The sequence below is a fragment of the Pan troglodytes genome, chromosome 9 (assembly GCF_028858775.2).
Source record: "Pan troglodytes isolate AG18354 chromosome 9, NHGRI_mPanTro3-v2.0_pri, whole genome shotgun sequence".
Lineage (NCBI taxonomy): Eukaryota > Metazoa > Chordata > Mammalia > Primates > Hominidae > Pan > Pan troglodytes.
In genome coordinates, this window is record NC_072407.2 from 122,306,591 (window position 1) to 122,334,158 (window position 27,568).

Consider the following 27,568-nt stretch of genomic DNA (forward strand, 5'->3'; position numbering starts at 1 on the left):
CAGTGGATTGGATAAGACAGTTGGCACTGCGTGGATAAAGGAGGTTTAAAGAAAAGGAAACATGAAATGCCTTCTTTTTGAGGCTGCTACAATAACCAAGTTACAAGTGTGCTGATTAATTTATTATTCCTGTTTCCAGAAATGTCTTATTTGTATTTCATTTTTAATATTTTTAAATTTAATAGTTTACATTTCCCCCACTAGTGTTGCCTTCTATTTGTAGCAAGTTAATACTGGTTTTCTATTTATAATAGTGAGATAAAGTTTCCTTTGGAAAGGAGTGTTACCTTTAAAGAAAAACATTAAGTGACTAATAATTTGGTGCTTATGTGACTGTGGCTAATCATGAAGATAGTATTTTAAGTATGGAAAACAATTGCTAACCAGCAAGATAATGTCAAGTTCCTTAATATGAACTCACTTCTTGGCCTTTGTCTACCTTCTCCAGCTTCATGTCTTACCACTTTCCCTTATTACGGACTTCATGTTGATCAAGTAGAGGCTCCCTCTCCTCAAGGAGAGTCCCTAGGCCAGATTCAGAAGATGGTTGGTAGAGAGGGGATTTGATAGCTTCTGAGGACAGTGCTTTGGATGGAGAAATATCATGCAACTTAGGACAGTGCTTTGGATGGAGGAATATCATGGAACTTTAGTTTTCCAGCTTTATTGAGCTTTGCCTGTGATATTCACTTGTTTGGGGGGCTTTTTGGAGACAGGGTCTCACTACATTGTCCAGACACAATCACCATGTACTGCAGCCTTGAAGTCCTGGGCTTAAGTGATCCTCCCATTTCAGCCTCCCAACTAGCTGGAACTACAGGCTCGAGCCACTGTGCCTGACTCTTACTCACTTTTTTGTTCCCAATACCTGGAAGAAGATCGTCAGTCTGTAAATATTTGAAATCTAAATAAGGGTTATGGTGCTGTAGTATAAGGCCAAATCTTGGGCACCAAACAAAAAAAAATTTAGAAAAATCCCTTAGCCCATCCCATGCTGTGCTGGGAGCTTCATCTTTCTTTTTAATTGCAGTTTAAACGATCTACTGCTACAAGAGGGTTGTGGTAAAGCAGAATTTCTTATACTGTGCAGGTGGGCATGTAAATTGGTTTAAACTTACAGAAAATAATTTGACAATATAGTTCAAAAGCCTAAGAAATGTTTAAACTTTTTGAATTAGTAATGCTAATTTTGGTATATATCTCAAGACGTTAAGGATATACAGTTTTAGCTGTCATTTTATACAAAGAGATCACCCACACCATTATTTTAGTAGGGGCAAAGAGGAACCAATGTAAGTCTGGTGCCTCTGAAGAGGTAGACCTAGAAACTGGGATGACAAGGAACTCCCAGGGGACTGCTGTTAATAAATTACTTTATGTCATTTGATAAAATATATGTAAGCATTAAAGACATTTTCAAGTAAACCTTAGTGAGGAAATTGTTCATGATCTGTGAAAAGTATGGGATAAAACTTCAAATATAATGCCAGTTACATTTTTAAAAAACATTCATGTGATGCTTTTAAAAAGACTTCTAGGACATGTACCAATTTTTTTTTTTTTTTTGAGCCAAGTCCCACTTTGTTGCCTAGGCTTGAGTGCAGTGGGCACAATCACAGCTCACTGTAGCCTCAGCCTCTCAAGTAGCTGATACTACAGGCACACACCACCATGCTCAGCTAATTTTTTAATTTTGTGTAGAGACGAGCTCTCACTATGTTGCCCAGGCTGGTCTCGAACTTCTGGACTCAAGTGATTCTCCCACACTGGCCTCCCGAAATGGTGGGATTATAGGCACGAGCCACTGAACCTGGCATGTACTACTTTTTAAGTGTTTCTGGGTTGTGAGATTATAGATGAATTTTGTTTTATTCTTCACACTCATATGTTGTTTTCTAGGCTTTTAACTATGTGTATATATATATATTGCCTTTGTCATGAGAGACACTTTTGTTTTTAAGTGAAACCTCTGTTTAGTTTTTATTTATTTATTTGATCTTTATTTTAATGGAAAGGTAACTGTGCTGGTAAGCTGATAGATGATTGGAAGGAATAATTCTTGAGACTAGGAATGCAAATGAAAGACTGCTGGGAGATATGAGAAGCTCCTGAACTAGGGCAGTGGTGATAGGATTGGAGAGGAATATCGTGATCAGTAAGACATAGGAATAAAGGAAAAAGAGGGATCCAGGATGACTCCCAAGTTTCTGGGTGTTTAAATGTAATACATTTGAGATGAAAGTTTGGCTCTTAAAAAATATTCTTATTTGGGGAATGTTTAAATTTAGTGAGGTCATTAACAACTTCAGATTCCTGTTATACTTCAATTCTTTAAATTCTATATGTTGCCAAAGATCCTACTTCTAATTTGTTAGGGTTAACAAGAAGAAAGATGATATGTCTGTGAAGACATGTTTCTGACATCTGTCACCCTATGGATTGCCAGTTGATAGACCTGGTTGTCTTGATAAGTATTAGCTGACTCCCCAACCAGTTTATTTGCACCACTTCTGAAGCAATAAGCTTGGTTGCAAAAGGGCACCTCCCAAGTAGGGAAGGATAATTTTTAGGTCAAATTATAGAAATTGCATGTATCCCTGTTAACACTTCCAACACCAACAAAAAAATAGACAGGAAAATGACCCTACCAGCTAATTCTCCATTATAAGACTTTGAAGAAAAGGTTCCATTAAAAACAGAAAAGAGGCTGGGCATGGTGGCTCGTACCTGTAATCTTAACACTTTGGAAGGCCAAGGTGGGAGAATTGCCTGAGGTCAGGAGTTTGACACCAGCCTGGGCAACATAACAAGACCCTGTCTCTACACTAAGTAAAAAATTACTGGATGTGGTGGCATATGCCTGTGGGGCCAGCAGTTTGGGAGGCTGAGGTGGAAGGATTGCTTGAGCCCAGGAGTATCAGGCTGCAGTAAGCCATGATTGTGCTATTGCACTCCAGCTTGGTGACAGAGTGAGACCCTGTCTCAAAAAAATAAAACCTTGAGGACCCAAATTTGATTTACATTTAGATGTACTATCTGCTTTGGGAGAGTTACTTTATTATTATTTAGTAGAGACAGGGTCTCACTATGTTGCCCAGGCTGGTCTCCAACTTCTGGCCCCAAGCAGTCCTCCCACCTTGGGCTCCCAAAGTGCTGGGGTTACAGGCGTGAGCCACCAACCCTGCCCTTAAGTTATTTTTTTGATCTTTTCATGACATGCTGTGGGCAATAAAATAATACAGTGGGTGATCTGTTGTTGCAATTCAAATATGGAATTCCTTTTTCTTCCACAAAAGTATTGGCTGATTTCTTTCTTTTTCTGGCTGTGAGCAACAGGTAAATTAACATGACCATGGTCTGTCCCCAACGTCTTGACTCAGATTTCTTAATTTGAACTTTTCCATCTTCTCCACTCCAAGATCACATGACAACATCCAACATCATGGATAGAAATAATTAGAGGCTGGATGAGGTGGCTCACGCCTGTAATCTCAGCACTTTGAGAGGCCGAGGTGGGCGGATCATTTGAGGTCTGGAGTTCAAGACCAGCCTGGCTAACATGGTGAAACCCCATCTCTACCAAAAATATAAAAAATTAGCTGGGCGTGGTGGCGCACGCCTGCAATCCCAGCTACTTGGGAGGCTGAGGCAGGAGAATCGCTTGAACCTGAGAGGCGGAGGTTGCAGTGAGCCGAGATTGTGTCACTGCACTCCAGCCTGGGTGACAGAGTGAGACTCCATCTAAAAAAAAAAAAGAAATTTAATAAGTCACTGCTACACTGGCAAAGAAGGGTTGAGTAGTTTTAAGAAGCTTAGTTGCTGTCCAACAGTCTTATTGCATCTGATTCTTTTGGTGCTTGCTTACTCAAGTAGGGATCACACAGCATGGGAAGGAAAGAGCAGATCTGTGATTCTGTTGTTTACATCTCAGAATTGTGGTTTGTGAATAGTTTTGAAATTTTTCTTATAGTTTTGGGAGAAATTTGTTAACGGAATTTTTAAGGATTATAGGACAGCACAAAATAATTTCTCTTGTTTAGATGCTTTTAATAATAAAAAAATCTGTTAGGATACTTTTTCCTTTTTTTTTTTTTTTTGAGGTGGAGTCTTGCTCTGTCGCCCAGGCTGGAGTACAGTGGTGTGATCTTGGCTCACTGCAACCTCCGCCTCCTGGGTTCAAGCGATTCTCCTGCCTTAGCCTTCTGAGTAGCTGGGATTACAGGCGCATGCCACCATGTCCGGCTAATTTTTGTATTTTTAGTAGAGATGGGGTTTCACCATGTTGGTCAGGCTGGTCTCAAACTCCTGACCTCATGATCTGCCCACCTTGGCCTCCCAAAGTGCTGGGATTACAGGCGTGAGCCACCACGCCCGGCCTAGAATACTGTTTAAATGATAAAATAGCTGAGTGCAGTGGCTCATGCCTGTAATCCCAACACTTTGGGAGGCTGAGGCAGGAGGATTGCTTAAGGTCAGGTGTTTGAGACTAGCCCTGGCAACGTAGTGAGACCGTGTCTCTACAAAGTAATTTCAAAATTAGCTGAGAGTGGTGGCACACACCTGTAGTTCCAGCTGTTTGAGAGGCTGAGTTGGGAGGATTGCTTGAGCCTGGGAGGTTGAGGAGGTTGAAGCTGCAGTGAGCTGTGATAGTGCCACTGCACCCCAGCCTGGGTGACAGAGCAAGACCTCGTCTCAAAAATAAATAAATAAAAGATAAAATAAGACCGAAAGATTTCATTATGGGATAGAGAAGAAAACTAATATGGAATTTAAGATAATATTCTTATATTTGAGTGGCCTCTTTTTTTGAGACAGGGTCTCACTCTTATTGCTTTGGCTGGGCCACAGCGGCATGATCTTGGCTCACTGCAGCCTGGACCTCCTGGGCTCAAGCAATCCTCCCGCCTCATTGTCCATACTGTCTAGCTATCTCCATGATAACAACATCATCTTATATCATGACTACTGACTAAAATCCTTAGTAGCTGGGACTGCAGGCACATGCTACAATGTCTGGCTAATTTTTTAATTCGTTTATAGAGATGGGGGTCTCCCTATGTTGCCGAGGCTGGTCTCAAACTCCAGGCCTCAAGAGATCCTCCCACCTTGGCCTCCCAAAGTGCTGGGATTACAGACGTGAGCCACCATGCCTGACCTGAGTAGCCTTTTTATTTAAAGGGAATTGGCATTTGTTTATTACCTGGTATGTTCTAAGTGTCAGGCTGTGTACTTAACCTCACATAATCCTGACAGCATTCCTATAAAGCAGATACCTAACAATTATTTGTGAGGAAATTAAGGTTCAGTGACTTTCAGTAAATTTGCTCATGGTCACACAATCCATTGAGTGCTTGTGCCAGGTTTTAATCTCAGTCTGACCAATACCAAAACTCATTTTTTCTATGTATGTTTCCCTTTTAGAAAGATTTTATTTTTTTAATTTTAATTTTAATTTTTTAACTTTTAGGTTCGGGGTACATGTGCAGGTTTGTTATATCAGTAAACTCTTGTCATGGGGGTTTGTTGTACAGATTATTTTCTCACCCAGTTACTAAGCCTAGTACCCAAAAGTTATTTTTTCTGCCCCCTCCCTCCTTTCACCCTCCACCCTCAAATAGGCCCCAGTGTCTATTGTTCCCTAGAAAGATTTCATAAGTAGATGTCATCTAGCCTGTAAATTATTTTTGTTTGCCAGCATTTATAATATAGGTGGTCATTCTTTAGGTGCTGAAACAGAATCGGTTTTGTCCTTAGTGTCTGGCTGTCTCCAATGATAACAACATCGTCTTTTATCATGACTGCTGACTAAAGTACTATATTCTCAAATCTTCTTTTTTTTTTTTTCTGTGACAGGGTCTTACTCTGTCCCCCAGGCTGGAGTGCAGTGGCATGATCTCAGCTCACTGTAGCCTCTGCCTCCAGGGTTCAAGTAATTCTCCCACCTCAGCCTCCCGAGTAGCTGGGACTACAGGCGCACACCAGCACAACTGGCTAATTTTTATATGTTTAGTAGAGACGGGGTTTCACCATGTTGGCCAGGCTGGTCTTGAACTCCTGACCTCAAGTAATCTGCCTGCCTTGGCCTCCCAAAGTGCTGGGATTACAGGCATGAGCCATCCCACTCGGCCAGATCTTTTGTTTTTAATTGAAAACTTATAATACATTTCAGAGATAAAGGAGAGCTATTTCAGAACTGGTGCTTATTGGTAAGTTTTAAAGAGTTAAAGTCAGTGAACTGGTGGTATAAGCCATTTAATCATGATGTTTATCATTTTATAGATACTAATCGGAGTAATGCAGTTTCAACAAAAGTAGTTTATTTTGGGGTATACAAGAATTTTAATTCTTTAAGCTAATTAATTCTAAATTTAAAAGAAGGAAAACACCTGAGAAGCTTGCGCTTTTAGTGTTACTACACAGAAGTCTCAATGTAGCTGCAACATCTGATTTTTAAATTTTCTTTTTTCGTCTTATACTTGGAATATTTCACAATAAAGTAAAAAGAAAATGATATACATCCATATACCTGCTACTTAGTGTTATCTTTTTGGGGGACGAGGCAAGCAAATAAAAATTAGAGATGAAGTCGAGGCTCTCCTGGGTATTTCCCCCTGATCCTGTTCTCTTCTGCCCCTTTCCAGAAGTAAACATCATAGTAAACTTGGTGTTTGTTGCTCCTATGCATGTTTTTATACTTTGGCTATATGTTATGTATCTTCAAACATTATGGAAATTTTTGCAGATTTTTAAACTTCCTAACATTTGAATTCATGTTCTATATTCAGCAATGTGTTTTATTAACAAAAATCAATAAAAATTACTAATTATAACTGTTACTATTAATAATGAATATTAATAAAATATTATGAATATGATATGAGGTAGGGATTGAGTTTTATTCTTCCATGTGGAGAATCAGTTGTCTTGCCCCATTCACTGTGCAGTCTGTCTTTTCCCTACTGATGGGTAGCACTATCCTTGTCATACATAATGTTTCCATTATTTGTAGGTTTGTTTCTGAGCTTTCTAATCTTTTCCCCTGGTTTGACTATTTCTGTACCGACACCAAACTGTTCAGATTACTTTAGCTTCATAAGCAAAGTAAATCTCCTTACCTTTTTTTTCTTCTTCAAAATTTTCATCGCTATTCTTAGCTTTTTCTTTTTCCATATGAATTTTGGGATCAGCTTGTCAGGTTCCCTTAAAAGTTTTATTTTTTTTAACATTGTAATTGCATTGAATATTTAGTTTAGTTTGGAGAAAATAGGCATATTTATGATATTGTCTTCCTATACATGAACGTGGTTTTTCCTTAGAAATTCCAGATATTCCCTTATGGTCTTCAATAGTAATTTATAATTGTATCCAAAAGTCTTAAAACTTTTTTGGCTAAGCTTATTTCTAGGTACTTTATGATCTTCTCTGCTTTTAGAATGGTTGGTCAGTCTCTTTCTTTCCCTCTCCTCCTCCCTCACTTATTCTTTTCCTTCGTGTTTCTTCCTTCCCATCCCCCATTCCAATCTCCTTTCATTTTTTTTTTCTCTCTCCTTCCCTCCCTTATCACCTTTTAATTTTATATTGTTTTGGCTGACAGTTCTATTTAAGGTAGTGTGTTATAGAGAAAAGTATATGGAACTTACTTAGAGTCAAAATTGCTGGAAATGAGTCCCCGCTTCGTCCTTACAAGAATTATATGATAATTAAGTCAACTTTTCTGAGCCTAATTCTCCTAATCTATAAAAGGAGAATATTTACTTTTATACTGTCTACCTCACAGAATCAAGTGAGATATGTGCATGAGGTTTTTTCCTAATTAAAAATTCAGTGCTAAAAAGAGTTCTTTCTAGGGGAAAAAAATGCCAATTTCCCCCAACTAAAAGTATAGACATTTATTAAAACTGTATCTTTAGGGCTGGGCGCGGTGGCTCATGCCTGTAATCCCAGCAATATGGGAGGCCGAGGCGGGCGGATCACCTGAGGTTGGGAGTTTGAGACCAGCCTGACCAACATGGAGAAACCCTGTCTCTCCTAAAAATACAGAATTAGCTGGGTGTGCTGGCGCATGCCTGTAATCCCAGCTACTCGGGAGGCTGAGGCAGGAGAATTGCTTGAACCCAGGAGGTGGAGGTTGCTGTGAGCTGAGATCGTGCCACTGCACTCCAGCCTGGTAACAAGAGCGAACCTCTGTCTCAAAAAACAAAAAACTGTCTTTAAAGAAGAATACCTTAATACATAAACTTATTATTTTGACTCTTAAAGATTATAACCCTTATACCCCACTTCCTAAAAAAGGATGTGAAATGGTTTATAGTAAAGGGCACGTGAACATACACTCACCTCAGTTAAAGATGTTAAAAATAGAAAATCAAGTTATTACAGTGAGATCAGTGCAAATATGATAATTATGAGGGCTAATACAGCCATTGTAATTAAGCCTCTCTGCTTTCAGGATTCTGTGGGAATAAGGTAAATATGATTTGGTTCTATTGTTGGATGTATTTCCTCCTTTGAGACAAACCTAATTTTACTCCCATTAAATTAAAAAAATACTGTTCACCAAGGTTTCAAGACAATATTGGGAACAATATCTGCTACAACAGTTTCATAAGTGAAAGAGCACTTTTTCAAATAGTTTTTTGAATGACCGTTACTAAAAATCTGAGGGGAAAGCAGAAAGCAGCACTCACCAAAACTGATTTCTTTGGAAAAACTAAACCAAGTTTATTTAGATAGCTTATGATCTAATTTGTCAGGCACTGAGCTGGTTTATAACCTAGAGCAGTGATGCTTTCAACATTTTTGTGTTAACACATATGAACTTTTGAATACTAAAATTTTTGGTAATATGCTGAAACTTCCAAGGGAACATTAGATAAAGTAATAGTAACTATAAGGTAACCACTAGTACAGTAAAAATGCCTTCTAGTTACAAATGAATCCAAAGCAATCTCTATTTTACTTAACACTATTAAGCACTGCAATCTGAGTTTGATTAGAACTGTTTACTCTCTGATCTCCTCTGATCTTTTTTTTTTAATTCAGGAACCAAAATATTTATATGTTCTAATATAGATATACCATCTTTAACATTGGCTTGAAATTATGTAATGCCTCTGGATTGTAGTTATTTGTGCTTCACTATACCCTGTCATATACTGGCCCAGTACAAAGTTCTTTCTGACAAGCCTTTCTACCAGTGTGTTATTAACTAGTTTGCTTTGTATAATGCAGTTCTGCTCTCAAATACATCTAGGCAAGTAACCAAAGGAATCCTAGGTTAACTTTCTGCATTTGAAAGATGTATTTATGGAAGACTGAAGCTTATTTTTTATATGGTAAGGCAGGTGCTCAGTTTTTATGGGGCTTTTTTTCCCTATAATTTTTCAACTTTTTGTAAAAAGCAGACAGGATTTATGATAAGATAGGCCTGAGTTCAGATCCAGGCTCTACCATTTGTTAGCTGAACAAGCTTGGAAAAGTTATATAGCTTCTCTACCTTAGCTTTTGTCTCTTTATCCCCAATATCTCTTATCATGTCTACTTCATAGGACTTCAGATGTGAAGTTTTTAAAAATTATCAAACTGTAACTTATTGATAATTTTCTGCTTAAGGTCACTCTAACTGAGGAACCTACCCCTAGAATTAAAAATAAATGCACAAAATAAGCTATTAATAATAAATGTTGAAAAAAGCTATTCCGTATTACCAGTATAATCTAAACTGAAACAAGATTTTTTTCTTAGAAGTAATTTTTTCTAAGTATAACAATGCTTTAAAATAACCATTATATAAAATTTCTGACATAGATAAAAATTAGAATAGCTTAATGAACCTTCACTGACCTGTTACCAGCTTTAGTAATAAAATACAGTTTAGATTAATCCTTTTCAACCATATAAGATATAAAGTGACAAGGCCAATCCTTTTCAACCATATAAGATATAAAGTGACAAGGCCCCTCCCCTCTCCCAGTTGTTTAATATGATTTACCTGAGGTAGCCACCATTAACTTCCTTTACACAAATGAAATCACCCCATAGGTGCTGTTTTGTAGCTTGACATTTTCATTTAACAATATACTTTTTAAAATATGTTTTATTTCCATGTGAGTACCTATGTTCTGTGGCTATACAACATTCTGTTCTCTACAATGTTCTATATAATATTATGGCAGCAAAACACAAAAGAGTGAAATGAGGGATGTTTGTTTTATCCACTGCTGTGTTCCCAACACCTAGAACAGTGCCTGCACGTAATAGATGCTCAATACATATTTGGTGAATGAATTAACATCTAGTTAGGAAATGTATTTCTAACTTGGAAATGTATTTCTATTATTGGTACAATATTCTATTATATAATTGTATAATGATTTATTTAACTAGTAGAATAATGATGGATGGTAGGACTTTGGGTTTTTTTCACCTTTCTATGTTTTTTTCCCCCTTCTATGTTTTTTTCCCCCATATTCTCTTCAGGGAGCAACTATTATCTTGATAATGGTGGCAATTTAAGAAACTTACTTTGAGAAAATAATTAAAATATGAAAAATGGATTTTTTGTTTTTGTTTTTGAGACGGAGTTTCGCTCTTGTTGCCTGGGCTGGAGTGCAATGGCGCGATCTCGGCTCACCACAACCTCTGCCTCCAGGGTTCAAGTGATTCCCCTGCCTCAGCTTCCTGAGTAGCTGGGATTACAGGCATGCACCACCATGCCCAGCTAATTTTGTATTTTTAGTAGAGACAAGGTTTCTCCATGTTAGTCAGGTTGGGCTCGAACTCCCGACCTCAGGTGATCCGCCCGCCTTGGCCTCCCAAAGTGCTGGGATTACAGGCGTGAGCCACCGCACCCGGCCAAAAAATGTATTTTTATGGACACCCATAGCTAAATGTCTTTCCATCTAGTGGCTGGTTAACCAAGCATGGTTCCTCCTGTTTCCTTTCCCTATGATCATTTCAGAGTATAACCATTGTTTAGTGTAGGAGAGATGTTATGACTTCTAGATATGCTTTTTTTCATAAAAAGGAATTGCCTAGTTAGAAGTTTTTAAAGATATCTCACAGTTCAGCAGTTTTGACATTGCTGGGGAAATTTTATCCAGGGATACAGAAGAAACGTTCATTCATTTTTATTTAAGCACCTATAAAAAGTAGGGGGGTACTTCTGGCAATACAGTTGGGTTACTGTTTGTGGCTAAATATGTGTGTGAACATTATGACATTTGATGAAAACAGCTTCATTGAGCTACTGAGCTCTCCAGCTGATTTTTCTTCTTGGCCTTAAAGGTTTACAAGGCTAAGAATCAATCTCCTCTGGGGTAGACGGCCTTACGGATTTTAAATATGTGTTGTGATAAAAGTGATTTTACTCTAATACAGCATAGTACAAGTTAACTTCCAGTATGCAGAATTGACCTCGTGAATTTTAGTTTAATGATCTCAGTTCTCATGAACTTGCAAACATAGAAAAAAAATAAATATTTTTTAAAAACTTTTCTTTTTAAATTGTGAAAAACGTATATGATGGTTACAGCAAAGATTATGCTTTTATGACTAATTCATTACATTGAGTCATACATATTAATGATTCAAATTACTAACATAGCTCTATTAAATTAAATCTACCATACAATATACAGGTATTCTGTACTTTGAAATTTCATACATTTTTGGATATCAACTCTTAGAAGGGTATACTAGTAATTTGCTTTTACCCACAAAATCTTCAGATTTGTCAACAAAATGAACGAGATTGGTATTTTCACTTTAGTTTCTCAGTGAAAATAAAGAATGGGTAGATGAATGGTCCAAAGAGCTAAGAGAGAAGACTTAATTTAAACTCAAATAAACATGCCCAGAATGACCCTCTCTTTTTCTGCCCTTCCTCCTGCCACAGTTAGCCACTGTATGTCTCAGGTTTTAGGCAAAGTGAGTCTTCTTATCATGGAAACTGTGAACATTCATTAACAACTGGTTTTACTTTGAAACTTAAACAGCAAACACCAAAGAGTGAATTGTTGGTATAATCCATGGGAGTCTTGAGATTGACGTCAGAACACCAGTACAGCTGTATAAGCATTGGGAAGTATTTTTAACATCCCTGTTAGATCATCTTTTTGACCTTTCCTTTTATGTTTTCTCTTTTTCCATTAAATGGTTAAAAAAAAGAGCTTTACAATATTTTCTACCAACACTGTAATGATATTCTTAAAAAAAGCACCCGTACAATTATTTTCTTTGTTCCTTTCCCCTTTGCAACTTTTCCTTTACCTGTAGTGTTCCAAGTTCTGATGGGGTGGCCTTTTTTTTTTTTTAAATAAAAAGTTTGTTTTTGAGAACAGGGCTAGATTTGCCGAAAATGAGAAGCTAGAAAATAACATATACCCCATAGGCATGCTCAGAGTCCCCTATTATTAACATATTACATTTGTATGGTACATTTGTTACTGAACCAGTGTTAACATTAATATTAATTAAAGTCTGTAGTTTATTCAGATTTCCTTAGTTTTTACCTATTGTTCTTTTTCTTTCCTCAGAAACCACATTATATTTAGTTTGTCATGTTCCTTAGCCTCCTCTTGGCTGTGACAGTTTCTCAGATTTTTCTTGTTCTTGATGGTTTCGACAGTTCAAATGAGTACTGGTCAGGTTTCTTGTAGGATGCCCCTATATTAGAATTTGCTTGATGTTTTTCTTACGATTTGACTGGAGTATGGGTTGTTGGAAGGAAGATCACAGAGGTAAAGTGACATCTTCATCAACTCATGCCAAAGGTACTTACCGCTAACATGATATGTGACTATTGATGATGACCTTGATCACCAAAATAATGTTTATCAGATTTCTCCAGTGTAAAGTATTGGAATGTTCTGGTAGGCATATCCTAGTTAGGTTAATTGCTCTGGTAATTGCTTGGGCTTTAGTTATTAAATAAATCATCATATTGATATACTGCTCATTGAAATGTTAAATTTTTTTTTACAAATAATGTGTTCAGAGTTGAGAATTAGATTTTTTAAATGTTCAGATTGTATTTTCAAATTGTATTTTTGAAATAAAGCTTTCCTTTCCTGTCGAATTCTAAAGATTTTGTTTATCTAAGGGAACAACTTAGGTTCCTATTTTAAGTAGGAAGTTAGAGAGGCTGGTCAGTTTATCTGCAATTTAAATTCTAGACACTGAGACTTATTTCCTTCATTTTATCTTTTAAAAAATAGACTGAGATATAATTTACATATAAAATTCACCATTATATTATTGTTAATTTTTATGGACATAAGTATTTATATTTATGGATTACATGCAATATTTTGAGACAGGGATACAATGCATGATAATCACACTAAGGTAAATGGGGTATCCATTACCTCAAGCATTTATTCTTTCTTTATGTTACAAACATTCCAATTATACTCTTCTAGTTATTTTTAAATGTACAATAAATTATGGTTGACTGTAATCACCCTGTTCTATCAAATACTAGATCTTATTCTGTCGAACTATATTTTTGTATCCTTTAACAATCCCAACTTCCCCAACCCCCCACTACCCTTCCCAGCCTCTGGTAAACATCTTTCTATCTCCGTGAGTTCAGATGTTTTAATTTTTAGCTCCCACAAATGAATGAGAGCATGTGAAGTTTGTCTTTTGGTGTCTGGCCTATTTCACTTAACATAATGACCTTCAGTTCTATTTATATTGTGGCAAGTGACGGGATCTCATTGTTTTATATAGCTGAATAATACTCCATTGTGTATATGTACCGCATTTTCTTTATCCATTTGTCTGTTGATAGACACTTAGGTTGTTTCCAAATCTTGGCTATTGTGAATAGTGCATCAATAAAGATAGGAGTGCAGGCCTCTTTGATATACTGACTTCCTTAAGTTCACTCATTTTAAGTGTGTACTTCGATGAGCTTTGACAAGTGTGTATACTTTTTAACCACCACAACCAGCATAGTTAAGATATATAACATTTCCATCACCCCAAAAAATTGTCTCTGCTTTCTGTCACAATAGTTTTGCCTTTTCTACTTCATGTAAATGAAATCATGTACAGTATGTAATCTTTCTGTGTCTGTCTTCTCTGTCTCTCTTTTTTTTTTAAAGACAGTCTCTGTTTCCCAGGCTGGCTGGAGTACAGTGGCGCAAACACAGCTCACTTCAGGCTTAATATCCTGGGCTCAAGTGATCCTCCCACCTCATGCTCCCAAGTAGCTGAGACCACACAGGTGCACACCACCACACCTAGCTAATTTTTTAGTATTTTGTAGAGATGGGGTCTTGCTGTGTTGCCCAGGCTGGCCTCAAACTCCTGGGCTCAAGTGATCCTCCTGCCCTGACCCCTGCGAAGTGCTGGGATTACAGGCATGAGCCACTATGCCCAGCCTTTCTTCTCTTTTTTTAGGCTTAATACTTTTCAGATGCATCCAAATTGTTTCATATAATGGTAGTTTGTTCCTTTTTCTTACCATAATAGTATTACATTGTGTGAATAAATCAGTTTCTTTATCCATTGACCTGTTGGTGGAGGTTTGGATTGTTTCCAGTTTTTGGCTATTTTGAATACATCTGAACATTTTCCTGTAAGTTTTTGTGTGGCATATATTTTTCTTTCTCTTTGGTAAACATCTCAGAGTAGAATTGCTGAGTCATATGGTAAATATATATTAACTTTTAAAAAATTCTTAATTTTTTTAGAGATGGGGTCTCACTATGTTGTCCAGGCTGGTCTTGGATCAGCCTTGGTTAGGGATCCTCCCACCTCACCCTCCCAAAGTGCTGGGATTACAGGCATGAGCCACCACACCTGGCCTTGATTAACTTTATAAGAAACTGCCAAATTGTTTTCCAAAGTGCCTCTGTCATTTTACATTCCCACTAGAAATGTAGAAGAGTTTTACTTGTTCTACATCCTCATCAACACTTGGTAGTATCAGTCTTTTTAATTTTAGTCATTGTAGTGGGTGTGAATGGCATCTCACTCTACTTTTTATTTGCATTTCTCTAATGATGAATGATATTGAGGACTTTTCATTTGCTTATTGACCTTTTGTTCTCTTTTGTGAAGTGTCTGTTCAAGTCTTTTAAGAAGTTGGCTTGTCTTTGTCTTATTGAGAGGTAAGGTATGGGTCCTTTGTCAGTTACATTTAGAAAATGTTTTTCTTTCTGTTTGTGGCTTGTCCTTTTATTTCCTTAACAATGCCTTTCAAAGAGCATAAGTTATTAATGTTGATAAAGTTCAGTCTATCAACTTTTTATTTTGTATTCATGCTTCTTGGTCCCTATCTTAAATATCTTGACTTAACCCAAGGTTGCAGAAAATGTTCTCTTAATTTTTTCTAGAAGTTGTATAGTTTAGCTCTTATGTTTAGGCCTATGATTCATATCAAGTTAACATTTGTATATGGTGTGAGGTAAGGATTAAAGTTTGTGCGTGTTTTGGCATGTTTTCCAGCACCATTTGCAGAAAAGACTGTCCTTTTCCCATTGAATTGCTTTGGCATCTGTGTTAAAAACTTAATAGACTGTCTATGCATAGTTGTATTTATGGTTTCTTTATTATGTTCTGTTGATCAAAATGCCTGAACATATTGATTTATTTATTACCTTAGCTTTAAGTCTTTAAATAAGGTAATATAAGTCTTCCAATTTTGTTGTTTTCCTAAAAATTGTTTTGGCTCTTCTAGATCTTTGCATTTCCATATGAATGTTAGAGTCAGCATGTCAATTTCTATTTACAGAAAACAGGCTGAGATTTTGTGGTTGTGTTGAATCTGGATCAGAATGTGGAGAATTGACATCTTAAATTAGGTCTCCCAATCCACTGGCATAATCTTTCTCTCCATTAATTTAGTAGTCTTCTTTAATTTCTCTATAAACATTACATAGTTTTCAGCATACAGGGTTTGCACATGGTTTGTTAAGTTTATGTGTTTTGAGGTTATAAATAGCATTTAAAATTAATTTTTAATTCTTTAATAATATATAGAAATACAATTGATTTTTCTATGTTGATCTTACATACTGTTACTAAACTTGCTTTTTGGTGCTTTTTTTATATAGATCTCTGGAGTTTTCCATAATGTCATGTTATTAAAAAGTTTTACTTTCATTTAAAAGATGTAAGCCTTTTATATATTTATTTTCACTGTCTTACTCATTTGGCTGAAATGTTAAAAGAAGTGGTGAAAGCAGACATGTAGACATCTTTTCATTGTTCTCAATCTCATGGAAAACATTCAGTATTTTACCATTAAGTACGATTTTTTTTTTTTTTCCGTACTCTATCAGTTTGGGGAAGTTACCTTCTATTCCTAGCTTGTAAGAAATTTTATAATTAACAGATATTGAATTTAGTCATATGCTGTTTCTGTATCTGTTTAGATGATCATATGGCTTTTCTGTTTTCTTTCTTTTTTTTAATTTGCCAGGAGGTATTTTCATCTGAGGCTTTTCTTTCTTAGACTGGTGATACAGTGAATTACATTGATTTTTGAGTGTTAAACCTACCTGGCATTCTTAGGATAAACCCCATTTGGTTTATCCTAATGGTCTCTTTATTATGTATTATGTATTATTCTTTTTATTTATTGATAGATTTGGTTTACTAATATTTTGATGATTGTTCTTGTTCCTTTGTTCCTAAGGGATATTTGTGTTTAGTTTTCTTGTAATGTCATTGCCTTGTTTTGATACTGAGACAGTGTTGGCCTCAGAAAATTTTTTGGGAAGTGTCATGTGTTTTCACTTTCATTTGTCAGATGTAGAATTGTTATCTCTTCCTTTAAATGCTTGTGATAATTCACCAGTGAAGTGAGTTTTCTTTGTGGAAATGTTTTCAACCAGCAATTAAATTCACTGCCCCCTGAGAGTACCCACTATTCTGACTTCTAGTACCATAGACTAATCCTTAAACTTTTTTTGGATTAATTTTTTATTTAGAGAAAAATTGCATAAATAACACAGAAAATTCACGTAGAGTTCCCATATACCCTACACCTAGTTTTCCTGATTGCTGACATCTTACATTATTGTGGTATATCTGTGAAAACTAAGAAACCAACCTTAGTACATACTGTTAACTAAACTTCATACTTCATTTGGATTTTTCCAGCTTTTTCATTAATGGCCTCTTTCTGTTCTAGGATCAAATTTAGGATACCACATTGCTTGTAGTTTTCATGTTTCCCCAGTCTCTTGGTTTGTGACAGTTTCTCAGTTTTTCCTTGTTTGTCACGACCTTGCCATCCCCGAGGACTTTGTAGAATGTCCCCCAGTCTGCGTTTGCTGCTGTTTCTCAGTATTAGACTGGGTTATGCGTTTTTGGAAAGAATCCTCTTTTCCTCTCATCAGGGGTGCATGATGTCCACGTGGCATCACTGGTGATGTTAATCATGACCACTTGGTTAAGATAGTGTTTGCTAGGTTTCTTCACTATACTCTGTTTTTTGGAAACACATTACTAAGTCCAACCCACACTTTAGGAAGGGGGAGATATCTACATATATGGTTTGAAATTCTTCTGTAAGGAAGATTTGGATCTTTCCCCACATTTATCTGTTTATTCAGTCATTTATATCAGTATGGACTCATGTATGTTTATTTTATACTTTGAGTTCTAATGCTAGGTTTCTTTTCTTTTGCTTAAATTGTTCCAACTTTGGCTATTGGGAAGGTTTTCCGGTTACTGTTCATATGCCCCTATCCTTTTGTTTTTTGAACATCTCCTGATGTGGTACTAGAAGATGCTCCAGGCTCATCTTGTATTTTCTTTGCATCAGCTGTAGAATCAGCCATTTGAAGGAACTAGCATTCCTTTTATTTAGGAACCAAAATGTAGTTACTAGGTGTGCTCATTGCTATTGGAGTATCGTTGCTTTTAGGCCCTCTCAGGGGACAGAGCTAGGTAATATCTGTGTGAATACTAACCCATGTATACACATACATCTCTAATTGTTTCTATATGTATCAGTTGGCATATATGTTAAGTTAAACATGAGTTGATATTGATGTCTCTGATTATAATCCAGTACCACAAGGTTCACTCTAGTCCTCCTTTTTAATCTGTGACTTCCTTGTCTGACCATAAGAAACCTGGCTCCAGCCACCGCATTATCCATCCACTTATTTTTTCAACCTATGTACACATGAAAAGCAAATTTAGAATTATTACCCCATACCCCATGAGTACAGTATTTATGTACAGTTTCTTTTGTCATTAGCCTTACAATTTCAAGTCAAAACACCGTGTTCCAAAGTTTGTTAGGTTAGCTCCTTTTTCACCGCCCCTTCAGTGAAGTTATGTCATACATTTGTAATGCAGTTAGTTTCATTTGTCGCAATCCACATTTCATCTTGGGATCCTCTGACGTTTTGGTTGATGTTAGTGGTTGTTGTTTGGTTAACATTTGTTGAAGTTCACTCTTTGTACTGTGCCATTCTGTGGGTTCAGACAAATGCAATGGGTCATGTATTCACCACCCTAATGTACAGCGCAGATCCTGCACCCTAAATGTCCCCCGTGCATCCCGTTTGTAGTACACTCTCCTCTCCTCTAGTCCCTAGCAACTACTAATTTATTTTCTGTGTCTCTACTTTTGCATTTTCCAGAGTGTTGTATAAATGGAATGATACAGTCTTTGGATTTTTCCATGTAGTAAAATACATGAAAAATCCAAAGATTGTTTCGGGCTTCTTTCATGTAGTAAAATGTATTTAAGATTCATCCATGTTGTGTAAATTAATAGTTCATTTGTTTTAAAAATTGTTGTACTATTCCATTGTGTGGATGAATCATAATTTGTTTTTTCATTCCCCCATTAAAGGCCATTGTAGTTACTTTCAGTTTTTAGCATTAGGAGTAAAGCTGCTGTAAATGTCCATGGCCAGGTTTTTGCATGGATATAAGTTTTCAAGTCCCTTGTGTAAATACCTAAGAGTATGATTGTAGGTCGTATGGTAACTCTGTGTTTAACTTTTGACTGCTTTTGTTCTTTATAGAAATGGAGTTGTGCAGTATGTGCTCCTTTTTAATCTAGCATCTTTCTTTTGAATTGTTTATGACATTTATCTGTATATTTTGAGTGGTCATAATTCATTTGCATTATTGATTAATATTCTAATGTGTGAATAAACTACAGTTTTAAAAATCCATTCTACTGCAGATGGACATTTAGATAGCTCTAGTTTGGGACTGTTACTAACAGTGCTGTTTAGCAACCTTCACAGACATGTATTTTTGTGAACATACATATACATTTCTGCCTAGTTGTGGAATTCGCTGGTACAGCTTTAGCTGATTGTACCAAGTAATTTTCTGGAGTGATTGTACCAATTTATAGTCTGATCAGCGGATGTAGTTTCTAGGTGCTTAATGTCTTCATGAGTACTGTATGTATTCATTCATTCTATTTCTCTCTCTCTCTCATTGTGGTTTTAATTTACATTTCCTTAAAGTTGAGCACCTTTTTATATGTGCATTGGTTATTTGGATATTCAGAAAAATTAAGAAAATTGTAAATTTCTTCTGGGCTCTGAAAGCATTGGGGTTTGGAATAAGGGGTGGCTTCCATTAGAAAAGGCAGTAAGGGGGCCGGGCGAGGCGGTTCACGCCTGTAATCCCAGCACTTTGGGGGCCGAGGTGGGCAGATCACGAGGTCAGGAGATTGAGACCATCCTGGCTAACATGGTGAAACCCCATTTCTACTAAAAATACAAAAAATTAGCCAGGCGTGGTGGTGGGCGCCTGTGGTCCCAGCTGCTTGGGAGGCTGAGGCTGGGGAATGGCGCGAACCCAGGAGGTGGAGCTTGCAGTGAGCGGAGATCGCACCACTGCACTCCAGCCTGGGCGACAGAGCCAGACTCCGTCTCAAAAAAAAAAAGGGAAACAGTGCCTTTGGGGGAGAGCCAGGTGTTGGTGAAGGCAGCGTTTGGAGTGCATTCTGTGAAGAAGTTAAGAGTGTAGTGGTGTTTGGTTTCTTGTAGCAAGAGTCCTAGAGCAGTGGTCCCCAACTTTTTTGGCACCAGGGACTGGTTTTGTTGTAGACAGTTTTTCAATGGGACTGGGAGGGTGTTCGGGGGAGGGCAGTAGTGGGATGGTTTCAGGGTGATTCAAGCACATTACATTTATTCTCTACCTTATTTTCATTATTATTACATTGTAATGTATAATGAAATAATTATATACTCACCATAATGTAGAATCAGTGGGAACCCTGAGTTTGTTTTCTTGCAACTTGACGGTCCCATCTGTGGGTGATGGGAAACAATGACAGATCATCAAGCATTAGATTTTCATAAGGAGTGTGCAACCTAGATCCCTCTCATGCGCAGTTCGCTATAGGGTTCCTGCTCCTCTGAGCATCTAATGCTGCCACTGATCTGACAGAAGTGGGGCTCAGGTGGTAATGCGAGTGATGGGGAGCAGCTGTAAATACAGCTGAAGCTTCACTTGCTCACCTCCTGCTGTGTGGCCTGGTTCCTAACGGATCATGGACCAGTATTATCTGTGGCCCAGGAGTTGGAGACCCCTGTCCTAGAGTACACAGTGAAAAAGTTTGATAGAGAGGGGAACAGTGGAAGATTTTGTTAGATATGTCACATGATTAATGGATGACTAAAGTTTTGTTTGGTGATCTAGGATGATAGAGATGTTGAGACATGAAATTAGTTGGCTTCAAGTTCTAAGCTGTCCTGTGTGAGAAATTGCCTCATCAGCCAACACAGGCTTTGACATATGGGTAGCTTCGTGTTTCTTAGGATACTTGGGCTGGTCAGAAAGTGCCAAGCATCAGAGAAACTGAGACCTCGGTATAGGTGGAGGAAGTCTAATGATAGCCACAGTCAGTAGCCTAGTCTGATTTGTTTTTAGCAAATCTAGACTATTTTCTTAATCAGTAACTACTTCTTTAGTAACTACTTACAAGGCGACTGCCTTTGCCAAGGTATATGTTTTCTGAAAGCTGATTCTTCATAGATCACTAACTGTAGTTTTGAGGTTCTGTGATTTCCTTCAAAATTCACAGAACCTTGAGCTATAATTTATGTGGATAGAGTGATTACTGGGATTTAACTTAAAATTAGATGTATTCAAATGTTTTAAGGAATATGTTTTGTAAAACAACATGTTTTTCATTCGTTACTTATATATTGATCCCAGAAATTGTGTGCCTGCAAATTGTCAAGTTGGGTTGATGCTTCAGAAAAGGAAAGTAGAGGCTGAGTCTTCTTAGTATAGCAATGCATTTTTTAGAGCAGTGTTTGAGGCAAATTATTGTTTTAGCAAAATTACATGGCTTCTAGGGATTAGATTGCATGAGTTTGTCTCTTGTTCCTCCCTCATTCTACTGTAAGAGGCCAGGCTGCTAGTTAACAGAATGCCAGACATAATGCCTAGGGCATAGTTTGAGACCTGGGAAGATTCACAATAATCAAACACAAACAGACAGAGTAGCATGAAGAAATTTCAATCCTCCCAGTCTTGCTTACAGATTTAATTAGGCTTATTGGGGCAGAAAATATTTTTCCTCCCCCCATGTTTAAATCTGTTTCTCCTCTACTCCCACCTCCTGTCCCAGATTCTCTTTGAAGGGGTAATACTAGCAACAAAAGGGGATTTTTTTTTTTTTTGGTAAATCCTAACTTATTTGGTTTATCTGGCTTTAGGAAAAGGAGCAGTAACAACAACCGAATTTTAAGGTATTTGAGGGACTCCATTTTTTGGCACTGTATTTGGGAAATTCCCAATTTAAAAATCATGCTGTACTCAAGAAGAAAATTAGGGTTTTTTTGTGGCTTTATAATTGGATCTTTTTTGCAAGTATTTTTAATTTTATGAGAGGTATTTGGCCCGTTCTGCTAGAGAATTATCAGCCAAATCCTTGCTTTCTTTATATTATATATATTTTCCTGAGTGATAGTCTAGGGAAATGTACATGGATGCTGTTCTCTGTCTTTCCATTAGCAGCGCAGTGTTGGGCTTCGAATGATGATGGTAGATGATTGGGGGTGGGAGAAGAGGTGGGGTTTCTTCTTATCATCCCTCTTGTGGTCAGTAAAATCATCTGACAAATGCCTTTCCAAGGATGTCGAATGTATATATAAAGAAAAAGCTTAGGATTGCTAAGGGAGTGGTATTTTGGTGAGGATTTCATTTTCTTCTACTCCATGGAAACGAGCCTTTTGAGCTTTTGCTTGTCTGCTGATTTGTCCGGTGATCCAGGTAATCTACTGCAGTCTTTGTTTTCTGGGTCGTGTATAAAATGGAGCAAAATGGTAGAAAAATAGCTTCAGTGAAAGGGATGTACCTGTAACAGGAATAAAATAAAAAGGAAAAGGATATTTTTACATTGTTCATTATTATTTCTCACAACAGCTTTTAGGATTTTTATCATGTTTTAAAAAACCTAATTTGACCTAAGGAAGAAAATTCCTAGTTTTGAAAACCCGTGCCTTAATTGCTTAGCTTTAGAACAAAGGTTTTTACATCCAGCATTGCAAGGATATCTTTATTCAAAAGAATAGGATGCAGCATTCTTATGTTACCTTTTTAGAACTGAATTGGCATAACCTCTCTTGAATCTTAGAGACTTTGACGTATTATTCTGTGAATTGTGATTTAATTATCTCATGCTTCAGGATGGTTGTTTCCCTTTGATACCCAAGAGACCATGGATGGGATATAGGGGGTGGGGATTAATATTACAGTGGGGGAAGGGAGTGTTTTTACAGAGTAACCTTCCTGTTTTTGCATTGGAAACTAAATTGAAATATATAATCATTGGAAAAGGTGGTATCCATGGCACCAAACAATCTTATCAACTTGAATTATTTTATCCTTTGTTCAGTTTGTGGTATTTTTGCTCTTGTCAGCTAAAATGTTGATTATAAATTTGAAGAAGCTGCCGAGTTGCTGTGATGGCACTGGAATTGCATTCTGCTTTCTTTTTCTTTCCAATTATAGCTGTAAATACAGGAACCAAGGGATGAATGTGAAAAGAAGTAATATAAAATGCTGAAGATATTTTTGGTTTTCTCTTGAAAGTATTTTTCATAGTGAGAATTATTTTCTTGTGGACAGAAAGAGCTAGGACCCTAATTTATGACATTAAAAAGCATTTAAGTGCTACAGACTTCTCTATTTAGGAAAGACAGACTGAAAACATGTTGAAGCGTACTATGGAGCTTTCAGTTAAGTTGATTATTTCCATCATGGTGATATGAGTTATCATACTGTTTGCCACATTTTGAAAGCTGTTTGACTCCTCAGAAGTATTAACAAATTAACAAATTCTTACTGAGCATTTACATTATGCTAGGTTCTTTAGATGTATATCAGGTTTATAGTCTAGTAAAGGATATAAAAAACTCATGCATATGATGTACCATTTTTGGTGCAAGCATATAAGTATTGCAGTGTTATATATTTTTGTACTGACATGTAGGTGTTTTACATAAGCTACTACATTTAATCCTCATAACAACCTAGTCACGAAATTATTGTCATTCTTGTTATCATATGCACATTAGTCCAAACAAGCAAACAAAAATTGTCATTCTCTTTTATAGATGAGAAAATTTACATTTTGAGAGATTAAGTGATTTACCATAAGTAACAAAGCCATGAAGTGATGAAGCCTGGGTCAGTCAGACTCTAAAGCTCTTTCCACTGTTTGTATATGAGTAGATTAAAGCATTTTATCATGATTATTTGACATCACAAATAGTGATACCATGAGTGAAAAGGAGATAGGGATCCTAATCTTTAATCTATGCCAAGAACTGAGTGATTGAGCAAATCATTTAACATCGTCTGTAAAGTGTGAGGGTTGGACTAGGCAACCTTGGTTCATGATTCTATTCAGTGTAAGAGATTTTCACATATGGTCTATGGAAACAATTCTCATTACTTTAGTGTTTTTATTATATTTAGTTTCCATTACTGATCCTTCATAATGTGCTGTACATGTTGGATTGTGTGTGGTGGGGGGGGAGGGTGATAGAGTGCATATCATCTTCTAACATATTACATACAATATACATCTATTTATTAAGATTATTACTGTCTGTCATCTTCCTTCTTCCCTTCCCCCAAATATGTCACAAGGACCTAGACTAGAGCCTGGCTACATAGTATGCAGTTATAAACTAATTTTTTGAATGAATGAATAGGAATAATAGACTTGTATAGTACATTGGCAAAATATATAAGTAACTTCATAATTCTTAACACCAAAAGATTCCCTGGGGGCCAAAATTATTAATCTTTCTATTACAGTGATCCTTTAAGGAACTAAGTGTAAGAATCTTAAAAAGAAGAACACCTACGAAACAATCAAGTGTAGTCAAGTAATCTGAAGTTTGCTGGAATTCCCCCATACAAAATTATTGGTAGTATAGAACTTGCTAACCATAGGTTTGTTTACCCAGTGTTCTATTTGAAAGTAGTTTACTAAAGCATTCCATATAAGCAAAGAAAAAAAGCAGCAGAGTTTCTTTTTTGTTTATGTGTCACTGTATAGTCTCAAATGCTGTAAATTTACAGTGAGTAGAAAATATTCAGACCATTGAGTCTTTTGCTTAAAAGATATTTCGTAAGGTATAACATAACGTTTACTGGTAGTTTTGTTTCATTTAAACATTAGGCTTCTTGAGAGTTTTAACAGTTTTATTGAAATGTAATTGGTGTATAATAAACTGCCTATGGTTAGAGTATAATTTGATAGGTTTTGATGTATATACACGATTAGGAAACTATCACCACAATTGAGAAAATAAACATATTCACCCCAAAGGTTTCCTTGTGCATTTTCATAATTTCTCCCTCCCTCCACCCCTCCTCACCTATCCCCAGGTGTACCCATTGACTTGTCTTTGGTCCTTATAGAGTAGTTTGAATTTTCTTGCTTTCTTTCTTGTCATTATAGATTAATTTGCATGTCTTTTTGTAAGTGAACTCACATAGTTTGTGCTTTTCTTATGTGGTCTCTTTTACTCTGCATAATTATTTGGAGATTTGTCTGTATTCCTGTGTATCAGTAGTTCATTTCTTTTTATTGCTGAATGATATCCCATTGTGTGGATATACCACAGTTTATCCATTCAGCTGTTGATGGGCATTTGGGTTGTTTCAAGTTTTAGACTATTAGGAATAAGTTTGCTTTGGACATTCATGTACAAGTTTTTGTGTGTACATAAGCTTTCATCTCTTAGGTAAACACCCAGGAGTGGAATGGCTGGATTATATGGTAGGTATATATTTTAACTTTTTAAGAAATTGCCAAACTGTTTTTCCAGGTGGCTGTATTGTGTTACATTCCCATTAGCAACATTCCAGTTGCTGCACAACTTCATTAATAGTTGGTTTTTTCAGTCTTTTTAATTTTAGCCATTTTACTGTGTGTGTGATGGTATCATATTGTAGTTTTTATTTGCATTTCATCTGATGACTAAAAATGTTAAACATATTTTCATGTGCCTGTTTTATCATCCATATGTCTTTTGTGGATTGTCTGTTCAAATCTTGTTTTTAATTGAGCTTTTAATTATTGGGTTGTAAGAGTTCTTTATATGTTTGGGATATAAGTGCTTTTATTTTTATTTTATTTTATTTTGTTTAGCGACAGAGTTTTGCTCTTGTTTCCCAGGCTGGAGTTCAATGGTGCAATCTTGGCTCACTACAGCCTCCTCCTCCTGAGTTCAAGCAATTCTCCTGCCTCAGCCTCCCAAGTAGCTGGGATTACAGGTGGCCACCACCATGCCTGGCTAATTTATTTCTAGTTTTAGTTTTAGTAGAGATGGAGTTTCATCATGTTAGCCAGGCTGGTTTCGAACTCCTGACCTCAAGTAATCTGCCTGCCTCAGCCTCCCAAGGTGCTAGGATTATAGGCATGAGCCACCATGCCCGGCCATAAGTCCTTTTAGGTATATGATTTAGAAATACTTTCTCCCAGCCTGTGGCTTGTATTTTCATTTTTTAGCATCCTCTTTCTCTCTTTAATACTTTTATTGAGATATAATTCACATTTCCTTGAGCAAAAGTTTTAAAGTTTGAATTCTAATTTATCATTTTTTCTTTCGTAGATTGTGCTTTTGCTATATCTAAGAAATATTTGCCTAACCCAAGGTCACACCTCTTTGCTTCTAGTTTTATAGTTTTGGGTTTTACTTTTAGGTCTGTGATACATTTTCAGGTAGTCTTTTATTTTTAATTTTTGTGGGTACCTAGTAAGTGTATGTATTTATGGATTACATCAGATATTTTGATATAGGCATGCAATGTGTAATAATCACATCAGGGTGGATGGGGTATCTTTCATCTCAAGCATTTATCTTTTGTGTTACAAACAATCCAGTTGTACTCTTTTAGTTATTTTTAATGTACAGTTAAACTATTTTTTACTATAATCACCCTCCACTACCCTTCCCAGCCTCTGATAATCATCATTCTACTTTCTGTCTCCATGAGTTCAGTTGTTTTAATTTTTAGCTTCCACAAATGAGTGAGAACATGTGAAGTTTGTCTTTCTGTTGCTGGCTTATTTCACTTACCATAATGACTTCCATTTCCATCCATCTTGTTGCAAATGACAGGAACTCATTCTTTTTTATGGCTAAATAGTACTCCATTGTGTATATGTACCACATTTTCTTTATCCATTTGTTTGTTGATAGATACTTAGGTTGCTTCCAAATCTTGGCTATTGTGAATAATGCTGCAAAAAACATGGGAGTGCAGATAACCCTTTGATATCCAGGAGTGTCCTAAATCTAAGGATGTGTCATATTATTTTTTCTTTATTTTTTTCTCCTCCTGCTGTTCCGGGTCTCTACAGTGTCCCCTACTCCTTTGTTTTATTCGCACACCTGGGTAGTGCCTTTCCAATCAAAGGATAGTTGGGTCTGCATTTCAGGTCTGTGATCTTTATGTTTAGGGAAATCCGTTTCCTGGTCAAAGCCTACCAGACTTCCTTGGTATCACTCCAGAATTTAACAGATTTGGCAAGTATGTTTTTTAGTTAATGGTTTGAGATCATAATCATTTCCTTCATGCTCCTCCTGCCTTCTATTTTTGCTTTTAGTATTGAGGAATGCTAATGGAATAGATTTGCTTTTGCTCTCTCCCATCTTTACCTGGAATTGAACACATATTTATTGAAGGAATGAGTGGTTTGCAGGAATGTTGCCATTCAGGTGGAGACATGTTTCTCTTTAAATGTATAGCTGGCAAGTTGCCCATATGGCACATAGATATTAACTGAATTATCCACTGAGCTCTGGGATTAGAAGATACAGATTGTGTAGGATTGGGAGTTCTTTCAATTGGCTTATCTTTTCCTAAAACTATGTAACGGGATATGAATACCTTTCTACCTCCGTATCTTGTCATTATACTAGATCTAGTTTTCTGAGTCTCACTTGTGAAAGCTTTTGGTTAACTATTAATAAAAAACTGTACAAAGGGAAGATGATAATGGTTTCTCTTGTAAGGTGGTAGTCCAGGGGTTGAAAGCAAGGGTTCTAGTTAGACTGTGAGGTTTTGAATCTAAGCTCCCTCTTCTACTAGT

The 27,568-nt window shown here is 36.6% G+C and overlaps 1 protein-coding gene across 8 annotated transcripts in view; it reads left to right on the forward strand.

Moving 5' to 3' along the window:
- Positions 1-27,568, forward strand: part of ARHGEF12 (Rho guanine nucleotide exchange factor 12) — a 152,754-nt gene that overhangs the window by 26,975 nt on the left and 98,211 nt on the right. Inside the window, exon 1 of one of the 8 annotated variants that reach the window (XM_016922159.4) lies at positions 22,065-22,224. The exons of 6 other annotated variants lie outside the window; for them this stretch is intronic. The gene's annotated coding sequence lies outside the window, so the exon portion shown is untranslated. Of the gene's footprint in view, positions 1-22,064; positions 22,225-25,220; positions 25,250-27,568 lie in introns of those variants that run through there. One more of the 8 variants, XM_063784577.1, reaches the window with a different exon arrangement.